Source organism: Zalophus californianus, chromosome 15 (genome assembly GCF_009762305.2).
Source record: "Zalophus californianus isolate mZalCal1 chromosome 15, mZalCal1.pri.v2, whole genome shotgun sequence".
Lineage (NCBI taxonomy): Eukaryota > Metazoa > Chordata > Mammalia > Carnivora > Otariidae > Zalophus > Zalophus californianus.
Genome location: NC_045609.1, coordinates 28,792,319 through 28,813,170, shown reverse-complemented (window position 1 = coordinate 28,813,170; position 20,852 = coordinate 28,792,319). Strand labels below are relative to the sequence as shown.

Sequence of the window (20,852 nt, the reverse complement as noted above, 5' to 3'; positions counted from 1 at the left end):
TTAAGTTTCAAAGGTCTTAGCATAGTTTAGCCTAGTTCATTGATAGAGAAAAGAATGAAATTTCACAATTGTGGGAATTTCAAAGGAGAAAACCCATAATTTCCTGTTTTATTCTTGTCTCATCCATTAAACCTATTATCTATATAATATTATTATCAGATTATTATTTCTCTTGTGCTTGTTTTCAGTCATAGGAATCCTCTAAGCAAAATTGTATGCTACACTGAAAAAAATTAAATGTGTTTTCTGCCACTTGGTTGCTGTATGACACTGAACAACTCATTTTTCTGAACTAAAGAAAAATGTGATGTGCATATTACCTGTCTATGTAATAAGCACAATATAGTAGGATCAAATGAGAAAATGTATAGAAAATTAAAACATTGTGAACCTCTACTAGGATGTTTTCCAGTTCTCATCTGAAGGCCTAACAGCCCAGTTGTTAAGCACTTGGGCTCTGGTCCAGAATATTTTGGTTTAAATTTCACTTCCACAGCTGACTAGCTTTTTGACTTTAGACAGACACTTAACATTATCTGTAAGATAGGGATAACAATATGGTTTATAGAGTTATTAGGATTAAAACATTTAATACATATAGGGTGAGTCTAACAGTCCTGACATGTAGTCATCATTGTATAATAGAGTGAATTAGCCTACATGCTTATATAATACATGGAAGAAACATAGAATAGTTGGGATTTTAGGCTGTGTAATTTTGTCTCAATACTATTTGATTAATACATAATGAGAGAGAATTTGGGAGTTATAATAGATTTCAGAAATTATTGTAAATTTGTACCATAGGAATAGTCACACAAAAATTCGTTATTTTAGAGTGACACTTCAAAATTTAGACATCTCATTTGATATATAAGAAAAATGAGCTTGAGAGATGTGTTAGATGTAGCATTGTTGTTTGTGCTCAGAGCATGGATTTAGATCAGAAAGATCTAAGTTTCAGGGCCAACCATAGGAGCAGTCCTATGATCTTGGATGAGTTATAACATTTGTGTTTCTGTTACTATCTATAAGAATGGTGATATGGATTCTTACTTTACAGGGAAGGGAAAGCACCTGGAACACTACCATCTATATAATGGATGCTTAATACATGTTAGTTTTTATTCATTTCTCCCTCTTGTCCCTTCTTCATCCAAGTGGCTTTTCTTAGATACTACAACTCGTTAGTACCTCTCACTAATTTATGTCATTTTGTATTTTGAACTAAATCTAAACTGAATCTTGAGGCCCACTTTGGGCATTTTCTTTATGAACTCAACTTCGTATTTCCTTTCCTTTTTCTTTTTCTCTTTTCTTTTCTTTTTTCTTTTCATCAGTAGTCTCTATACCAGAGGTAGCAAGATGGTAAATCCTGAAAAGGACTACACAGAAATTTGTAAAGATTTAGGAATTTAACTGAAAATAAATTGGTAAGAAAGAAAACTTAATTACAACTTAAATAAAGAAATCCTTTCTCTATGTATAAAGCACAGAAGGAAGAGAAAATACCTGGAACCCTGCCATCTATACAGAAGATACTTAATATGGGTTTCCCATGATTCAGTGATGGTATGCTGGATCCTGAATCTTACTGGCTGATCAGGAATGAACTATGGATGTTTGAGTAGCCCTCATATTGCATCACTTTCCTGTCTTCTTATGTTAGCCCAGGCATAGAACCAGGATTCTTTCATGCTTTGTTCTGCCAATCAAGTTTTGTTTCCATCTCCATCATCATCATTATCATCATCATCCATTGTTATCCATTATTGTTTTCCATTTGTGATTTCCTTTGGTATTGCTCTTTTAGAGAAAACACTGCAAGGAACAGCAATGAACTCCTATGATATTAGTATTCCCTGTTACCTCCTATGACTCTGCATCCCCTACTCCCAAGATCTGAGTTTCTTGATGGCCTCCATTGTAGATGTTTCCCTTTCCCAGGACTTTACTTAACCATAAAAGACGCAGAGTAAGAGTGAGAGTGAAAGAGAAAGGGGGAGGAAGCATATTAATTGTTATTCTTATCCCTTCTCCAAATCCTGTTCTTTAGACTATTCAGAGTATGGATTAACCCCTGGTAGCCCCACTTCCTTTCCACGTGTGTGTGTGTGTGTGTGTGTGTGTGTGTGTGTGTGTGTGTGTGTCTTTCTCTTTATCCGGTGTGGAAACACCACCTCCTTCAAACCCTAGACAGTAGGTGAGCTTCTAATTTCCCACATGATAACTACCATCCTTTCTCCTTGGGGATTGATTCTGTGCCTCAAAAATTCAGGCCCCTGGTGAGGATTTTGTGGAAGTAGATTGATTTCCTGACACTGAACATCACTCCATTTATTTTTAAATGAACACTGTTGCCCCACTCCCCTTCCATTTCCAGTTTCTAAATCTGGAATTCCTTACTGTTGGGACCTGGCCATCTGATTGTGTGTTCTAGAAGACACTCTGTAACTTACACTGAGATGATTTTTTTGTTGACAAATATGACCTGGCCTATTTAGATGCTTTAAGCCAGCAGTTTTCCAAACCCTGTCTCCCTTGATCTTGGCTTCCTCTTTTTCCACATTGGTCCTGAGTTTCCAAAGAATTAGCATATTTTAAGTCTGATACCTACTGACTATGACAAGCTGCCCCTTTACTCCTCTCTCTGATGATATATTGATGTTTATATCTTTGTCTTTATTTTTAACCACTGTATTAAATATAATTCACATACCATAACATTTACCCATTTAAAGTATACAGAGTTGTGCAATGATCAATAAATCTAATTTTAGAACATTTTCATCATTCGCAGAAGGAACACTGTACACCACTGTACTCCCCTCACCCCTCAACCTTAGGCAACCATGGATGTACTTTCTGTCTCTATAGATTTGCCTTTTCTGGACATTTCATATATGTGAAATCATACAAGGTACTTTTTTGTGACTGGTTTCTTTGATTTAGCATAAACTTTCCAAGATTGAGCCATGTTGTATCATGTATCAGCATGTTTCATTGCCAAACAATATTTCATTGAGTAGCTATCTCCATTTTATTTGTCCCTTCATTAATTGATGGACATTGGGTTGTTTCCACTTTTTGGCTATCATCAATAATGCTGGCTGCTATGAACAGGCATGTATACATATTAATAAAATAATATTTATTAAATTAATATAATGTCAATATTAATAAATATTAACCATCATGTATAAATATTAATGCTGCTAGGAACAGTCATGTATGTATGTATATATATATATACATATACACACACACACACACACACATAATTTAGAGAGTGTGGAGAGAGGCAGAGGGAGAGGGAAAGAGGGAGAGAGAGAGAAGGAGAGAGGGAGAGAGAATCTTTTTTATTTTTAATTTTTTATTGTTATGTTAATCACCATACATTACATCATTAGTTTTTGATATAGTGTTCCATGATTCATTGTTTGTGCATAACACCCAGTGCTCCACGCAGAACGTGCCCTCTTTAATACCCATCACCAGGCTAACCCATCCCCTTACCCCCCTCCCCTCTAGAACCCTCAGTTTGTTTTTCAGAGTCCATCGTCTCTCATGGTTTGTCTCCCCCTCCGATTTACCCCCCTTCATTCTTCCCCTCCTGCTATCTTCTTCTTCTTCTTCTTTTTTTTTTCTTACCATATATTGCATTATTTGTTTCAGAGGTACAGGTCTGTGATTCAACAGTCTTGCACAATTCACAGCGCTCACCATAGCACATACCCTCCCCAATGTCTATCACCAAGCCACCCCCTCCCTCCCACTCCCCCACCACTCCAGCAACCCTCAGTTTGTTTCCTGAGATTAAGAATTCCTCATATCAGTGAGGTCATATGATACATGTCTTTCTCTGATTGACCTATTTCATTCAGCATAACACCCTCCAGTTCCATCCACGTCGCTGCAAATGGCAAGATCTCATTCCTTTTGATGGCTGCATAATATTCCATTGTGTATATATACCACTTCTTGTTTATCCATTCATCTGTCGATGGACATCTTGGCTCTTTCCACAGTTTGGCTATTGTGGACATCGCTGCTATAAACATTGGGGTGCACGCACCCCTTGGGATCCCTACATTTGTATCTTTGTGGTAAATACCCAGTAGTGCAATTGCTGGATCGTATGGTAGCTCTATTTTCAACTTTTTGAGGAACCTCCATACTGTTTTGCAGAAGGGTTGCACCAGCTTACATTCCCACCAACAGTGTAGGAGGGTTCCCCTTAGAGAGAGAGAATATTAAGCAGGCTCCACATTCAGTACAGAACTGAACGTGTGGCTCGATCTCACAACCCTGAGATCAAGACCTGATCCAAAATCAAGAGTTGAGTGCTTAACTGAGTGAGCCACCCAGGTGTCCCATATGTGAACATATATATTTTTTTGAGTATGTACTGAGGAGAGAGATTGCTGGGTCATATGGTAACTCTATGACTGATATTTTGAGAAGTTGCCTGGCTGTTTTCCAAAGTGGCTGCACTATTTTACAGTCCTAATAGAAATGTGTGAAAGTCTGCTTTCTCCACATCCTTATCAATACTTGCTACTGTCTGTTTTTTGATCATGAACATCCTAGTAGGTAAAGTGTTATTTCATTGTGGTTTTATTTGCATTTCCCTAATGGCTAATGATATTGAACATTTTTCATGTACTTGTTGGCCATCAGCTTATCTTCTTTAGAAAAATGTTTATTCAGATCCTTTGCCTCCTTTTTTAAAAAAGATTTTATTTACTTATTTGAGAGAGAGGAAGAGAGAGTCAGTGGGAGGGAGAAGGGGAGAGAATTTGAAGCAGACACCATGCTGAGCTCGGAGCCAGATGCAGGACTGCCGCCAGGTCATAACCTGAGCTAAATCAAGAGTCAGATGCTTAACTGACTGAGCCACCCAGATGCCCCCTCCTTTGCTTACTTTTTAATTGGATTGACTTTTTACTGTTGACTTTTAAATAGTTCTTTATATATTCTAGATGCAAAACCCTGATCACATATATGATTTGTAAAATTTTTCTACCATCCTGTGTGCTGTGCTTTCACTTTCTTGATGGTGTCCTTTTCCTTTTCTCTTCCTTATGATTTTCTTTTATAAAAATTTTATTTTACTTAAATTCAATTAACATACAGTGTATTATTAGTTTCAGCGATAGAGTTCAGTGATTCATCAGTCTTATATAGTACCCAGTGCTCATTGCATCATGTGCCCTCCTTAATGTCTTGATGGTATCCTTTGATGCAAACAAGTTTTTTTTGAGTTTTTCTTTTTTTTTAATTTTTTATTGTTAATGACCATACATTACATCATTCGTTCTTCATGTAGTGTTCCATGATTCATTCTTTGTGCATAACACCCAGTGCTCCACGCAGAATGTGCCCTCTTTAATACCCATCACCAGGCTAACCCATCCCCCCACCCACCTCCCCTCTAGAACCCTCAGTTTGTTTTTCAGAGTCCATCGTCTCTCATGGTTTGTCTCCCCCTCTGACTTACTCCCCTTCATTCTTCCCCTCCTGCTATCTTCTTCTTTTTCTTTTTTTTTTTTAACATATGTTGCATTATTTGTTTCAGAAGTACAGATCTGTGATTCAACAGTCTTTCACAATTCACAGCGCTCACCATAGCACATACCCTCCCCAATGTCTATCACCCAGCCACCCCATCCCTCCCACCCCCCCACCACTCCAACAACATTCAGTTTGTTTCCTGAGATTAAGAATTCCTCATATCAGTGAGGTCATATGATACATGTCTTTCTCTGATTGACTTATTTCACTCAGCATAACACCCTCCAGTTCCATCCACGTCGTTGCAAATGACAAGATCTCATTCCTTTTGATGGCTGCATAATATTCCATTGTGTGTATATACCACCTCTTCTTTATCCATTCATCTGTCGATGGACATCTTGGCTCTTTCCACAGTTTGGCTATTGTGGACATTGCTGCTATAAACATTGGGGTGCACGTACCCCTTCGGATCCCTACATTTGTATCTTTGTGGTAAATACCCAGTAGTGCAATTGCTGGATCGTATGGTAGCTCTATTTTCAACTGTTTGAGGAACCTCCATACTGTTTTCCAGAGTGGCTGCATCAGCTTGCATTCCCACCAACAGTGTAGGAGGGTTCCCCTTTCTCCGTGATGCAAACAAGTTTTTATGATGTCCATCTTAGATATTTTTCCTCTTATTGTTTGTGCTTTTTTCCTGGTCATATCTAAGAAACCACTGTCTAATTCAAAGTCATGAGGACTTCTATGTTTTCTTTTAAGAGTTTTATAGTTTTAGTTCTTACATTAGGAATTATTTTTTGTTTATGGTATGAGGTAGAGGTCCAGCTTCCTTCTTTTGCATATAAATATACAATTGTCCCAGTACTATTTGTTAAAGAGATTATTCTTTCTCCATTGAGTTGTCTTGACACCCTTGTTGAAGATGAATTAACTGTAAATGTATGGGTTTATTTTTGGAGTTTCAGTTCTATTCCTGATCTATAAAACTATCCTTATGCCAGGTTCATACTTTCTTACAGCTTTTTAGTGAGTTTTGAAATTGCAAAGAGTGACTCTTTCAACTCTGGTTTTTTTTTTTTTTTTTTTTTTTGGTTTTCTGGGTCCCTTGCATATTCATATGAATTTTAGGTTCATCTTATCAATCTCTGCAAAAAACATGGCTGGCATTTTGATAGGAATTGCACTGGATTTATAGTTCAATACTGCCCTCATAATAATATTAAGTCTTCCAATATATGACATGGAAAGTCTTTCCATTTTTGTAAGTCTTCTCTAATTTCTTTAAATGAGGTTTTGTAGTTTTCAGTGTATAAGACTTGTACTTCTTTTGTTAAATTAATTACTGAGTATGTTATTTTTCAATGCTATAAATAGAATTGTTTCCTTAATTTTGTATTCAAATCACTCATTGCAAGTGTATAGATATACAAATCATTTTGTATGTTTATAGTGCATCCTGCAACCTTGCTGATTTTGTTGATTAGCTCTAATAGCTTTTGTGTGTGTGTGTGTGTGTGTGAATTCTTTTGGATTTTCAGTATACCAGATCATGTTACCTTCAAATAGAGATCGTTCTACATCTTACTTTCCAATCTGGATGCCTTTTATTTATTTGTCTTTCTTAAGTTATCTGACTAGAAATTCTAGTACAATATTGAATAGAAATGAAGGAGGACATTTTTGTCTTATTCCTGATCATAGAGAGAAAACAGTTAGGCTTTCACCAGTAGGTATGATTTCAGCTGTGGAGTTTTCATAGAGTCACTTTATCAGGTTGAAGAATGTTTTTGTCTTTTTTGACTGAAATTGAATGTTTCTGAGTCGGTATTCCTTACAAATTCAACAGTAAATAAAAATGGGAATGTAATTTCAACCCACAGTGGGCGAACCTTGAGGAACATAGCTGGACAATTAGACCAAGGGTGATGCACTGTCATTTTCCTTGTATGTTATGGTTTTAAAAGAGGTGATATTGACATGAACTAGGTCTTCCTAGTAAAAGAATTTTTTTTCCATACTTAATATAGAAACAGTCCTACTTTTATTAACTTACCTTTTAGCCATCCATGTCTCATGCCTTTAAAAGTGCCATGAATTTGGATAATGCTCAGAATTTTGTGTGAACTATAGTAACTGTAAATCATTTATGTGGCAATTGTTTATCTTGGACTTGAATGACAATTGCTATAAATGTATAAGATATTTAATGATGTTTAACATCAAAGGTAGCCTTATGCTTCATTTGGATTATGGAAGCCTTTGTGATATATTCAGCCATAAAATCATCTTGTAGGCAATAAAGAAACCAAGAGGTTCTTGCTGACTCTAATATGGTATATGGAATTCATTTTTAAATGGTTTATTTGTGCATTAGAGGAAAACACCAATCTTCTGGGGGTTGTCCACATTCCAGCATCTTGCATCTGTTGTATTTATGATAGAAGCAAGGCACAAAAAAAGAGTATTTAGTCATCTGCTGATTCCATTTGGTGCTAAACACATACTTTTCTCTAGAGTGCAAGAATACTAATTTATTTTATGTACTAGGGTGGATTGTAGCCATTCCTAGAGACATGAGTATTTAAATTGGCAAAAGCTAAACAGTGAATACTCTGCATGTAGATGATCCCTGCTCAGCATATGCCTTGAATAAGGTAAAATCTTTGTTAACTAGGGATGTGGATTTTTTTTGAAAGACTTTATTTATTAGAACACAAGCAGGGGGAATGGGAGAGGGAGAAGCAGGCTTCCCGCGGAGCAGGGAGCCCGATGCGGGGCTCGATCCCAGGACTCTGGGATCATGACCTGAGCTGAAGGCAGACGCTTAACGACTGAGCCACCCAGGTGCCCCCAGGGATCTGTATTTCAAATACAAGTTACCTTCTATTAGGCAGGCATACATAGTTGACCTTTCAACTACAGCCATTATGTTTTGAGTTCAGAAGCTTTATATAGCGTTCTGATAAGCAAGAAATATGACTCAAGTAAAACTCACTAGTAAATCGGAAGATGTATAGGTAAACCTGTTCTAAGATCTGTTTCTGGAATGAGAGACAAAAGGGAGAAGAAAGTTTTATGCTGTTTCTGTGCTCTTTATCTATTTTTTCAGGAAACTAGACAGATTCCTGGTATTTTATCCCCCATGTGATAGGATAACTAGGATAACTTTTTATATGTGTGATCAGTAAGATGTTCAAATTGTTAATTTCAAATTTTTAATTTGGGTTGATGTTCATTAATTAAATATGTATCAAGTATCTTTCATGTCACTTTATGGAGCTTATATTCCGCTGGAGTGAACTGAAAGCAAACATGATAAATAACTATGGTATAAAGTATACTAGTGATAAATAGTAAGAAGAAGATAAAGCAGGGAAAGGGAATATGGCATATCAAGAGTGAAATTGTTGGTGGAACTTTTAGATAGGGTGACAAGAGGAGATCTCTCTCAAAAGTTGATTTTTCAGTAAAGACTAAAAGGAAATGAGAGAATGAGCCACAGACATGGGTCTAGAAGGGTGCCAGCAACAGGATGGCCTAAGGTAGGGACATGACTGGCTTTTTAGGGAAATACCAAGGAGGTCCATGTGGCTGGATTAGAGTGAGCAAGGAGAGTTGTAGGGATGAGGTCAGAGAGATATGTTGGATGGTTTGAGTAAAACAATGACATGATGACTTTCTAGAGATTGATAAGTCAAATTCTGGTAAAAGTGATAAAATTTATTGACAAACTGGATGTGAGATGGAAGAGAAGTAGAGGATGATGACAAGGTTTTTGGCCTGGACAACTGGAAGAACTGTCATTTACTGAACTGGTGAAGACTGGGAGTAGCAGGTTGAGAGGCTCTAACTATCAGGAGCTCAGATTTTGATATGTTTGAGATGCTAAGCGCCTTTAATGTCATATTTTTTGGTTCCTTTTACCTAGAGCATTTTCTTTTTTTTAAAAGATTTTATTTATTTATTTGACAGAGCAAACACAAGCAGGGGGAGCAGCAGGCAGAGGGGAGGGAGAAGCAGGCTCCCTGTTGAGAAGGGAGCCCAACGTGGGGCTCCATCCCAGGACCCTGGGATCATGACCTGAGCTGAAGGAAGACGCTTAACTGAGCCACCCAGGTGACCCTCCCTGGTGCATTTTCAAGATGCTCATCTGCCTGTGAAACATTTCTTAACCTACCCATGCTTTTCCTTAGAATTCCTATAGTAATCCCAATCTATTCCACCAGTTTTAGCCCCTTTTATTTAATATATTATTATTTAACAGTTTTCAGAGAGCAGAGGACTTGAGTGGGTGCTCATTTTTTACTTTGTATTTTCTCGTAGTTTTAGTTCAATTCCATTGTATAAATACTTGATAACTCAGAGTACTCAAAACTTAACAAGATCATTAACCCAAGTTCTTTCTGTTTCCTCAGTCAGTTGGATCTGATTATTGGTTAATGTAGGAACATTAATTTAACTTTCTGAAAAACATGTCAAGTACAGGACATCTTTACCTTCATTCTGCTTAAAGTTTTGCTTCCTGCCAGGGAATCTAGTTAGAAATCAGATATTTTCCATAACATTCTGAGATATATAGAAGTAAGCACTGAACGACACACTTGCATATAATTGGTAAAAAACTGGTATCATTGGCTTTTTCAATGAGGGCTAGGCCAGAATACTGAAGAATAATTCATAGGCAGATCTAGTTAGCCTAATTGGGAATACATTAAAGGAGAATATTTTCATTCTAGGATGAGTATATCTTAGCTTTTTGTAGTTTTGATTTCCTTTTCCAAAATTAGAATTTTTATCTCATGGAAAAGTAAATTATCTTATGGCAGTAACCCTCAGTGTTTTTTGGTGTCTTTAAAGTGGTGAGAGATAGGGGCGCCTGGGTGTCCCAGTCGCTTAAGTGGCCAACTGTTGATTTCGGCTCAGGGCATGATCTCAGGGTCCTGGAATGGAGCTCTGTGTTGGGCTTTGCACTCAGTGGGGAGTCTGCTTAAGGATTCTCTCTTTCCCTCTCCCTCTGCCCCTCCCCCTGCTTATGGACATTCTCTCTCTCAAATAAATAAATAAATACATCTGAAAAAAAAATAAAGTGGTGAGAGGTGTCCTTAATTCATTGGTCACTCTGTGCCAGCTCCCCTGTGACGCCTAGGGGGTGAAAGAGGTAAGGCATAGTTATGACCCCAATAGGAACTCATAATTTGGTGAGAAACACAGATGTATCAATGAATAACTATAGCAAATGGTAATTGTTTAATATATGCTAGATTAGTGCCATGTAAGTCCTATTGGGGCATATCAGTACATCTGTGGGTGAAAGAACATGTGAATCCAAGATATCTTGAGGGATGAGTAGACATTTCCCAAGAGATGTGAGGGGAGACTGGAACATAGCTCAAGGCACTTGTAGAACTTTATGTGACACTGTGTGGCTACAGCAAGGGGTGCCTGTGAGATAAGTGGTAGGAAGTGAGGCTAGAGAGAGAAGCTGAAGTCAGATCATCCTTGTCTACAATAAAAAAATATGAGTTTTATTTTGTTTGGATTAACAGCTAGAGAGAGAAGCTGAAGTCAGATCATCCTTGTCTACACTAAAATATGAGTTTTATTTTGTTTGGATTAATAGTCACTTGAAAATTTTAAATTGGGGATTGGTGATCATATTTGAATTTTGGAGGGATTCCTCTGATGATATTATAAAGAAAAGATTGTATCAGTCAAAAAGTTTTGTCTCTGATTTCTTCTTTCTTCTTTGTATTCACAACCACTTCCTTAGTTATCCCTAATCATTCCTCCTCTAGATTAGTCCTAGTAGTGAGGACAAGAACAAGGGTACATACTGGAGAAATATTTAATGAATAGAATAATAGGCCTTATCTAATGGTGGGGATGAAGGAATGGAAGTGTCAAGGATATTCCTCAGATTTCTTGTTAGCTAGATATTGAAGCCAGTGAGTCTGAGAATGTTGGAGGAGAAACATTAGTTGGGGGGAAGTGTAAGAAAAAACAATGTGTTCAATTTCCTATATGTTTAATTTTGAGACTCAACCTGAGTTATGTATCTGGAGCCCAGAAGAGAGGTAAATACTATTGAATAATGTCAACTTAAGTTTAGTATTCACTGTCACCTAAGAAGATAAGGGAGAAATGTTTTAAGGAGGGGATATGGCTAATAGTTTGCTGTACAGAGAGTAGTCAGTAAGAAAATGCTGGAAAAATGTTTGACAAATAATTTAATCTCATTTTACCCTCTAAGGTAGGAATTATTATTCCCATTTTGTAGCTGAAGTATGGTTAATTATTCTACTCAAAATCTCCTGCTATTGGAATGCTTTTGTGTTGGGATTCTAACCCCAAAGCTCATGCTATTTCTATTATAATGAGACAGACTTCCTGCCCTGGAGTATCTCAGCATCTGCCTCACTTCCCTTCACTTATTGTAGGCTCCTCAGGCCCAGGGACATGCATTATCTCTTTCCAGTCTCTTCCAAGGTCAGGCACACATATGGTATGAATATAAAACTTGGAGAGTGCACTCATGGGCTAACACAAACATCTGTGCTCATATTTTAGAGCAGAGGGCAGGACTTCTTTTTGTTTGGCCAGTTTGGATTTGAATGTTTTTAAATGGGGCAAGTATTCTATGGTGTGCCTCACCACTCCCTATGGATTAACATTTGGCCTATTCATGCTTCCTGCTTAGAATAAATATCTGAGCTTATAACCTTAGGAACATCTGAGTTTATAGCCTTATCTTTAGCCTTAGGTTTAAAGTCACACCTTAAAGCAGGTGTTTTCAAGCTTGTTGAATTAAGTAAAATCCAGTTATTTTTCGCCCTCTGGGAAAACCATTAAGCTATCATTACTAAGATGCTATATTTAGAATGTTTCCTTTATCAAAGGTAGATTGAAGTGGTTAAGATGATAATTTCTCTCTTTCTCCGTTATGTCTGACTTATATTTTTGAGCAATCTAAATGACCTTATGGATCACACTTTAATTTCTATTGTTATAGTTTTGGCCTGAGGGTTTTTTTTTTTTTAAATCAATGTTGTACTGAAACTGAATTAAAGAATGTGTTTCTAATCTGAGTTGTATTGCCTATGATAATTATTCATCAGGAAGATATGCCTGAAATATGTATTCTCTGTTGGGCCACCACAGGACTGTAGGGCTGTAGGAATGTCCTTTGACAGATGATGAGACTACTGACAACAAATTAAGATAGTGTTGGGTAGAAGGAAAAATAAGATGAAAACAGAGAGGGAGGCAAACCATAGGAGATGCCTAACCTGAGGAAACAAACTGAGGGTTGCTGGAGGTGGGTGGGGGAATAGGGTAACTGGGTGATGGGCATTAAGGAGGGCACTTGGGTATTATATGCAACTGATGAATCACAAATTCTACCCCTGAAACTAATAATACAGTATATGTTAACTAAATTTAATTTAAATAATAATAAAAAAAGTGTTAAGACAGAAGCCAGTCCTGGATCCTATTCATAGCTGGGCCATTAAATGACAGACTAGAGCATTTTTGTGTGTAGGAAGCATTATAGCTGTTTAGTAAATGTTGGCTTTCTTAAAAACAATCATCACCCCCACTTTTTATTAATCTTGTGTGGCTTTGGACAAATGTCCTTTTCCTTTTTTTAACATTTAGGAATAATAACACTTTTTTTCTCATGGAATTCTTTATGAGAAGATGACTAGAAACTTATTAAACAGAATAAACCACTACATGAATGTAAGGCATTATTAATTAGGTATTTGGATCAACATCCCTGGGCTTGAATTCCATTTGTACTAAGTTATGCTATGTTTGGAAAATGATGGTCCATTTCTCACAAGTGAGTCACAGAAACTTAAATAGGAAGAAATTGTAAGGAAAATGATATTTTTGATCTTTGGCTAGGTGTTAAAATCCAGTTTAACTCTCATAGATGTTAATAAACTTTAGAGGAAAAGTTTTCTGACATAGATATTTGGATCTTGTTAGATTAAGTGATGAAATATACACACAAATGAAAGGGAAATGTGAAGTACAACTGGATTTTGTTTAGCTCATTATTTTTCTGCTTTTCTGTTTACTCCTTTTACTTTAATCATATGGTAGATGACTTTAGATACAATTTATTTTTTAGATATAAAATTGAGGCAAATAATAGATGTAATATATAGTGTATTTATTTCAGATAGATAGAAAATTAACATAGTGCATTTCTGAACTTTATATATGTGTTTTCTTGACTGACATAGTGGCCTGCATTAGAATTAAATAATAATGTTTTCCTAGGAGTTATCTTGGAGTTATTAATATTAACTTTGTGTATTTCATCTACCCAAGGTATCCATTAAAGGCCCAGAATACATACCTTTGGGGATATCTTAATGCTATTATTATATGGTTTCTCAGTTTTCTATTTGAATTTGAGGAATTCTTTTATTTTCTCCTTTATTGTATTTCTCCTATTAATATAAGATGGAAAACGAGAAATAAGAATAGAAAAGCAGTGTAAAGTCCTCTTTCTGTTGCTTAATAATGTTTTCATTGTAAAATCTTGCATTTTTTCAATCTTTATTTTTTTTTTTTCAAAACTTTATTATCTCTGTATTCTACTCTTATTTTATCATCTTATGTTCTCAGTTCTGTTAAGGCTAAGTATTCCACTTCCTAATTTATGTTGGAGAAAAACATTTAAATTAGCAGGTTTGCACTATTTTGTTTCCTGATAGAATATGAAGCTGCCTAGTGACCAGTGAAGCAGTTAGCAGGCAGCATCTTGGCAGAGGGAAGACCAGGGATAGAAGCCAACTAAGAATGGACTCCAAATAGCAAAGTATCCATGGGCTCTTCTGCTGCACGTCTTTTTAGTCTTAAGAAAACAAAAATGTTCTTCATAAGTCTTCCCTCCCCTACCAGAGTGGTTTTTTCAGGTCCAGAAACTTCATTTAAACACCCGGAAGAGAAACTCAATAACTTGCATGTAGTTCTGCTTTGTTGAGCAGAGTATCTCCTGAGCTATTCCACTTGGGCAGGGGTGTAGCTTAGTAAGGAAGTTTTCTCTGATCCTCTGAAATGAGGGTTCAAGTGTGCATGGAGTCAATTGCTATGAAAATCCTTTAGCTTTGCCTTTCCAATGGCCAGGGTTTGGGACCTTTCTTTTCTTATTTTTATTTTTCAAACATTTAGATTTTTTTCTTTTTCTTTTTTAATAAAACCCTCAAGGTTGGTAGAAGATGTTAGCAAATGGGCTGCATATTATCCAATTTGCTCATCCTTCCCTTAATATCATGGGAAATGCTATAACAGGGCAAGTCCATAGCTTATTTATATCAGTGTCCTTTGCCAAGAGAAGTCACAAACTGAATGTTTGCTTGGCTTTACTAATATTTTTGTTTTGCTTGACTTTATTTCAATGTTTTGATTGAAGTATAAGATACATTCAGAAATATGCATTCCTTGTGAGCTTACAGTTCAGTGAATTTTTCCAAGCTAAACACACCCATATAACCAGCACTCTGAACAAGAAGAAGAGATGCACCTGGGTGGCTCAGTAGGTTAAGCGTCTGCCTTTGGCTCAGGTAATGATCCAAGAGTCCTGGGATCGAGCCCCACATCAAGGCCCACCTTGAGCCCCGCATCAGGCTCCCTGCTCAGTGGGGAGTCTGTTTCTCCCTTTCACTCTCCCTCTGTGCTCTCTCTCTCTCTCAAATAAATAAATAAAATCTTAAAAAAAAAAGAGAACAAGAAAAAGAAAATTACCAGAATCCAAAAGGATCCCTATGCCCTTTCCAATCTCTAATTACTTTTCAAGAGTAAATACTATTCTGATTTCTAAGAACATAGATGAGTTTAACCTGAGTTTGAATTTTATATAGATGGCATCAGACGATATGCACTCTTTTCTTGTATCTTTTTTATTCCGTATTTCATATTGTTGCATGTAGCTGTATTTTGTTCATTCTCATTACTTTGGGTTGTTTCCAGTTGGGGCTATTATGAAGAATGCTTCTAGGAACACTTTTGCGTGTCTTTTAAAGAACATATGAACACATTTCTATTTGTGTATATCCTCTCCTACGAGTGGAATAGCTGGGTCATGAGGTATATATATGTTCAGCGTTAGTAGGTATAGTTTTCTAAAGTAGTTGTACCAATGGCTTCACTAAAATTGAATGTAAAGATAGGTATAGTTTAATTTTACTTTTTAGCTTCCTATGACATTGTGATGCAAAAATTTGTTTAAGCTCTCTGGATTATGTATATTATTCACAAAATTTATTTCTTGGAGGAATTATATACACAGTTTCTTACCCCTTCTGAATTTAACATCCTCTTATTTATTTCTTATTTATTTGTCCATTTGATTCTTAAAAATTGTGTTATGCTCATAATATGTGCCATATACTAATAGATAATGAGATATAAAATAAGTAAGCTATAATGCTTGCATTTAAGGGAATTATAATTAAGTGAGGGAGACAGCACGATGAACAGATATATTTTTAATTTATTTCACTCAAACATAAAAAGTTACTTCCACTTTTGTTTCTAGATTTAGTAAAGAAGTCTATTAATAACTTGTCAAATTCATTCATGAAAAAAATTCATTCATGATTTCTGGATTTTTTTTAATCATGTGCCCTCCAATATTAATTTTCTTTTTGCAAGGTGAACAGATCCCATATTTTTAATACCTTGATACAGAAGTCATCCTGCCTTTTCCAATTGCTTTGCAAAAACTACTTTAATTATTTTTTCTTCAAGTATGATGACTATAATTATCCATAGTAATTCAGGTTTTAAGCTTCATGGTGTGTATGTGGTTTTTGCTTTTTTTTTTTCTTTTCTTTCTTTTCTTTTTTCTTTTCTTTTTTCTTTCTTTCTTTCTTTCTTTCTTTTTCTTTCTTTCTTTCTTTCTCTTTCTTTCTTTCTTTCTTTCTTTCTTTCTTTCTTTCTTTCTTTCTTTCTTTCTTTCTTTCTTTCTTTCTTTCTTTCTTTCTTTCTTTCTTTCTTTCTTTCTTTCTTCCTCCCTCCCTCCCTCCCTCCCTCCCTCCCTCCCTCCCTTTCTTTCTTTCTTTCTTTCTTTCTTTCTTTCTTTCTTTCTTTCTTTCTTTCTTTCTTTCTTTCTTTCTTTCTTTCTTTCTTTCTTTCTTTTTCTTTCTTCTTTCCTTCCTTCTTTCCTTTCCTTTCTTTTCTTTCTTTTCTTTCTTTCTCTCTCTCTCTTTCTTTCTTTCTTTTTTGAGAGTTCAGTATTTTCTGATATCTTTCTTAGTGATTTACAATATATATTTAGCCTTTTGGACTAACACATACAATTATCAGGTTTACTTCCTCAAGAAACAATTTATGATTACTCCCAGGTTCTCCATGTTATAACATTCATCCTGGGTGAAGACCCTGTAACATTTACATCCATGGTTTTACCTCCCAGTTGTGAGCTGGTAACTCATAGATCTCTGTTTCTAAGCTTAGACTTTCTGAATTCTAGGTTCATGTATATTTTCATTTGGATATTATGCTGGCATCTCACATTTAGCAGATGACAAAATGTATTTCATCTTTATTTTCCAAATGAATTATTCATTCTATATTCCCCATCTTGGTGAATTCATCACACTATGTACACATAGTGCTGAAAAAGTTTTCTAGACACTTTTAAATACCTCCTCTCCCCTCCCCCATCTAAATATTACAAATTCTTACCATTTTTACCTCCTGAATTTTCTTGGATCCATTCTGCTACTACCTAGCAATAGTGTTCAGTGTTCAGGCACTTACTGTCTCTTGCCTGGATTATTGTCTACTCTCCTGACTGCAGTTCCATTCTCTCTAATCAACTGAAAGTTCACTGCTGGAGTGATCTTTGAAAATACACATCTGAGCTTGCTGCTCTTGCAGTTCTTTAGCATGGCATGTGAGGAATCTCCCGCTTACCTTTCTAGCTGGATTCATCACCATTCCTGCTCAGGTTTCCTGTACTTGTCATGGCACCTACAGTCCCCTGCATGCTCCTTGCTCTCTCATACCTCAGGCCTTTGCACATGCTGTTTTCTTTACTTGTTCTGTTTTGCACATTGATAACTTCTACTTACCGTTTAAAAGTTACTTCTGATAAATTTTCTTCGATCCCCTCAAGCCGAGGGACTTTCCTCTATGCTATGAATAACTCTATTTTAGTTCCCAAATAAATTTGTCTCCCCTTCTGATCTGTAAATTCTTTATCTTTGCATTCTTTTTTTTTAAAGATTTATTTATTTTAGAGAGAGAGAGAGAGAGAGTGTGCATGAACAGGGGGAGGGGCAGAGAGAGAATCTCAAGCAGGCTCCTGGCTGTGTGGAGCTGACAACAGGGCTCTATCTCATGACCCTGAGGTCACAACGTGGGCTGAAACCAAGTCAGACGCTTAACGGACTGAGCCACCCAGGTGCCCTTTTATCTTTGCATTCTTAACATTAGTGCACTGCCTGATCTATAGAAGGGCTCAACAATATTTATTGAATGAATGGTTGAATTAATTAACTGATAGCTTAGAGCCCTCCATTTTTATACTTTGTGATCTTTAAAATCCCTAAATATATTTTGTTCTCTTGCCAGGGTTAAAACTCATATGTTGCTTCTCTACCCACTTGCACAGACTTGTAAGGTCTTTTTAAATCCCATCTGTGTGTTTCTGCATCAGCTGGAAGCATTTAATGTCTCCTAAACTTGGAAATCTCATGTGAGCTTTTTCTTCTGGAGCAATTTAAAAAAAGATATTAAAAAAGTATCAATTCCCAAGGAACTGAATTTTTTAGACTTCTCTGTCCAGAGAAATCCCTAACTGACCCTATCATTTAATTCCTATTTTGACCTGATTTAAAATTTTAGGATAAATCAACAGCCTAGTTGATTTGAACCCATGATATCATCAGTTAAAACAAAATAAAATAACCACAGTCACCACCACAACCTTTGGTTTCAAAGGATGGCATTCATTAGTTCCCCTTTTATCTGTGTGCCTATTTCCTACATTAAATTTATCCTTTGGGATGTCCTTTAGGAGAAATGGTCTTTCCTCCTCAATTTCCTTTACTTAAACTCGTAACGTGCCTCTCTTTCCCCCATCTGCTGCCATAATATGTTATTTTGTTATATTCACTGACTCTGTCCTTTCTCACAGATTTATCAGCTTGCTTTTCGGGGTATCAGTGGCATTAAGATTTTGGTAATTGCCTTGGGCAAAGATAAAAAGCATAGGCTCAAAATTCAAAATGTATTAGAATTTTTTGAAAAAGATTTTATTTATTTATTTGAGAGAGAGAGTGAGTCAGAGTGAGAGAGAGAGAGCATGAGGACTCTGTGATCATGACCTGAGCTGAAAGCGGACGCTTAACCGACTGAGCTACCCAGGAGCCCCTAGAATTTTTTTTTTAATTCCAAAGTTCCTACAGCATTAAAGTTACCACAATTAACAATGAGATATACATAGCCATCATCAGAGTAAAAAAATTAATACTTTAAACCTTATCTTTCTTTGTAGTAATGTATGTTCACAAACTCTTACCTTTCAGAAACTACCTAAACATTGACCTTTCCATTCTAAATTGAGCAGTATAATGCATAGGTCACTTCAGAGGGTATTATGTAATTAGTTTTGATTATACTCTATTATGCAGAGAATTTTCTTCAGCTCCTTCTGAATATTTATACTTTTTATCGTTATACCTCTGAGAAGTCTGCATCCTATCTAAACATTCAATTATTTTTCCTCCAGATCACACTAAGATAAATATATAGGTAGTGCTATAAAATTGTGGGAAATATGAAAATCACTAAGAGCATCAACAGGACAAAAACAGTACACCAAGTTTGATAAATTTTAGGAATACTGTTTTAGGAAGAATAATTCTGTACTCTCTCCATAGTTCTCTACTGTTTTTCAAGTACATTCCATTTCTGATGTGGTACTTACTCAATCTCATGAGAGCATTGGCAGAAATATCATTACCCCATTTTTACAGATGGAAGAACATTCACTGAAAGAGTAGAAGCCTTACCCTGATCACAGTGCTAATGACAGAGCTGGAACTAGAACCTAGACCAGAAATATAAGGGGGAAATCATAGTAAGCCAAGAAAACTACAAAGTGTTGTCTTGGGTAATTAGTGAGTACAAATAGTGAGTTGACAGCTACTTCTAACTGTCCTCCCTACATCTTGTAAAGAAGTTAATCTCCCCTAAAGCCTGCATGAAGTCACAGACAGCCTTTATTTTCAGAAAGGAAGGAACTAAAAATATAGTAGCACAGCCATTTATTAACCTCAGGCAACATTATCCAGAGGTAGCAGAGTCTTACGAAAAATGCATGGGATTTGCCATCAGATGACTTAGGTTTAGATCTCAGTGATTTTGCCAGTTTCTTAATCCCCTTACACTAAATACCTATTTAGTTAAAATGGGGCTAATAACACCAGCCTTACTGCCTCAAAGGGTGTTGTGATGATCAATAAGATACTATCTAGAAGCACTTTATAAACTATGTCATTGTATAAGTACAAGTCCTCATCCTGGTATAGTAGCAAATAAAGGAAATTCTTCCTGTGTGGGAAAGACTATAACATAGTTGTTAACATAATGGATTAGCAGTTGTACTGACTTGGGTTCCCTTCTAGCTCTGTAACTTGGCTTGGGAACTTAGTCTTTCTAAACCTCAGGTTTCTTACCTTTTAAATGGAGGGGGGGATAATATCTTTCATGAGATTTTATAAAGATTATATAAGGTATTGTATGTGGAATAGCGAAGCTATTGTTAAGCTCTCTTGAATTAGTTTTCTTTAAGATGAACTTTTAATTTATATTAATAATTTTAGATCTCCAGAAAAGTTGTAAAGATAGTATGAAGAATTCTCATCTACCCTTCTTCTGGTTTCCTCTGTTGTTAATATATTTGCCACTTACTGAACAAACAAACATTGATGAATTACTATTAACTAAACTTAACAGGTTTTATTTGGACTTCACCAATTTTTCTATGAATGCCTTCTTTCTGTTCCAGGATCCAGTCCAGGGTACCACATTGCATTTAGTTGTCATGTCTCCCCTATCTCCTTTGGTCTGTGACAGTTTATCAGTCTCCTTCTTTTTCATGACCTTAACAGTCTTGATGAATATTGTCCAGGTATCATGTAGGATGTTCCCCAATCTGGTTTTGCTTGTTGTTTTTCTCATGATTAGATTGGGGTTGTGGACTTTTGGAGAGAATAGCAGAGAGGTGAAGTGCTATTCTTGTCACAATGTGTCAAGAGCTACATGATACCCACTGATGATAACTTTTATCACTTGGTTAATGTAGT

At 36.2% G+C, this 20,852-nt stretch overlaps 1 protein-coding gene across 3 annotated transcripts in view; it reads left to right on the top strand.

Annotated features, from left to right (window-relative positions):
• Nucleotides 1-20,852, top strand: part of CTNNA3 (catenin alpha 3) — a 1,953,765-nt gene that overhangs the window by 505,023 nt on the left and 1,427,890 nt on the right. The gene's annotated exons all lie outside the window — the stretch shown is intronic.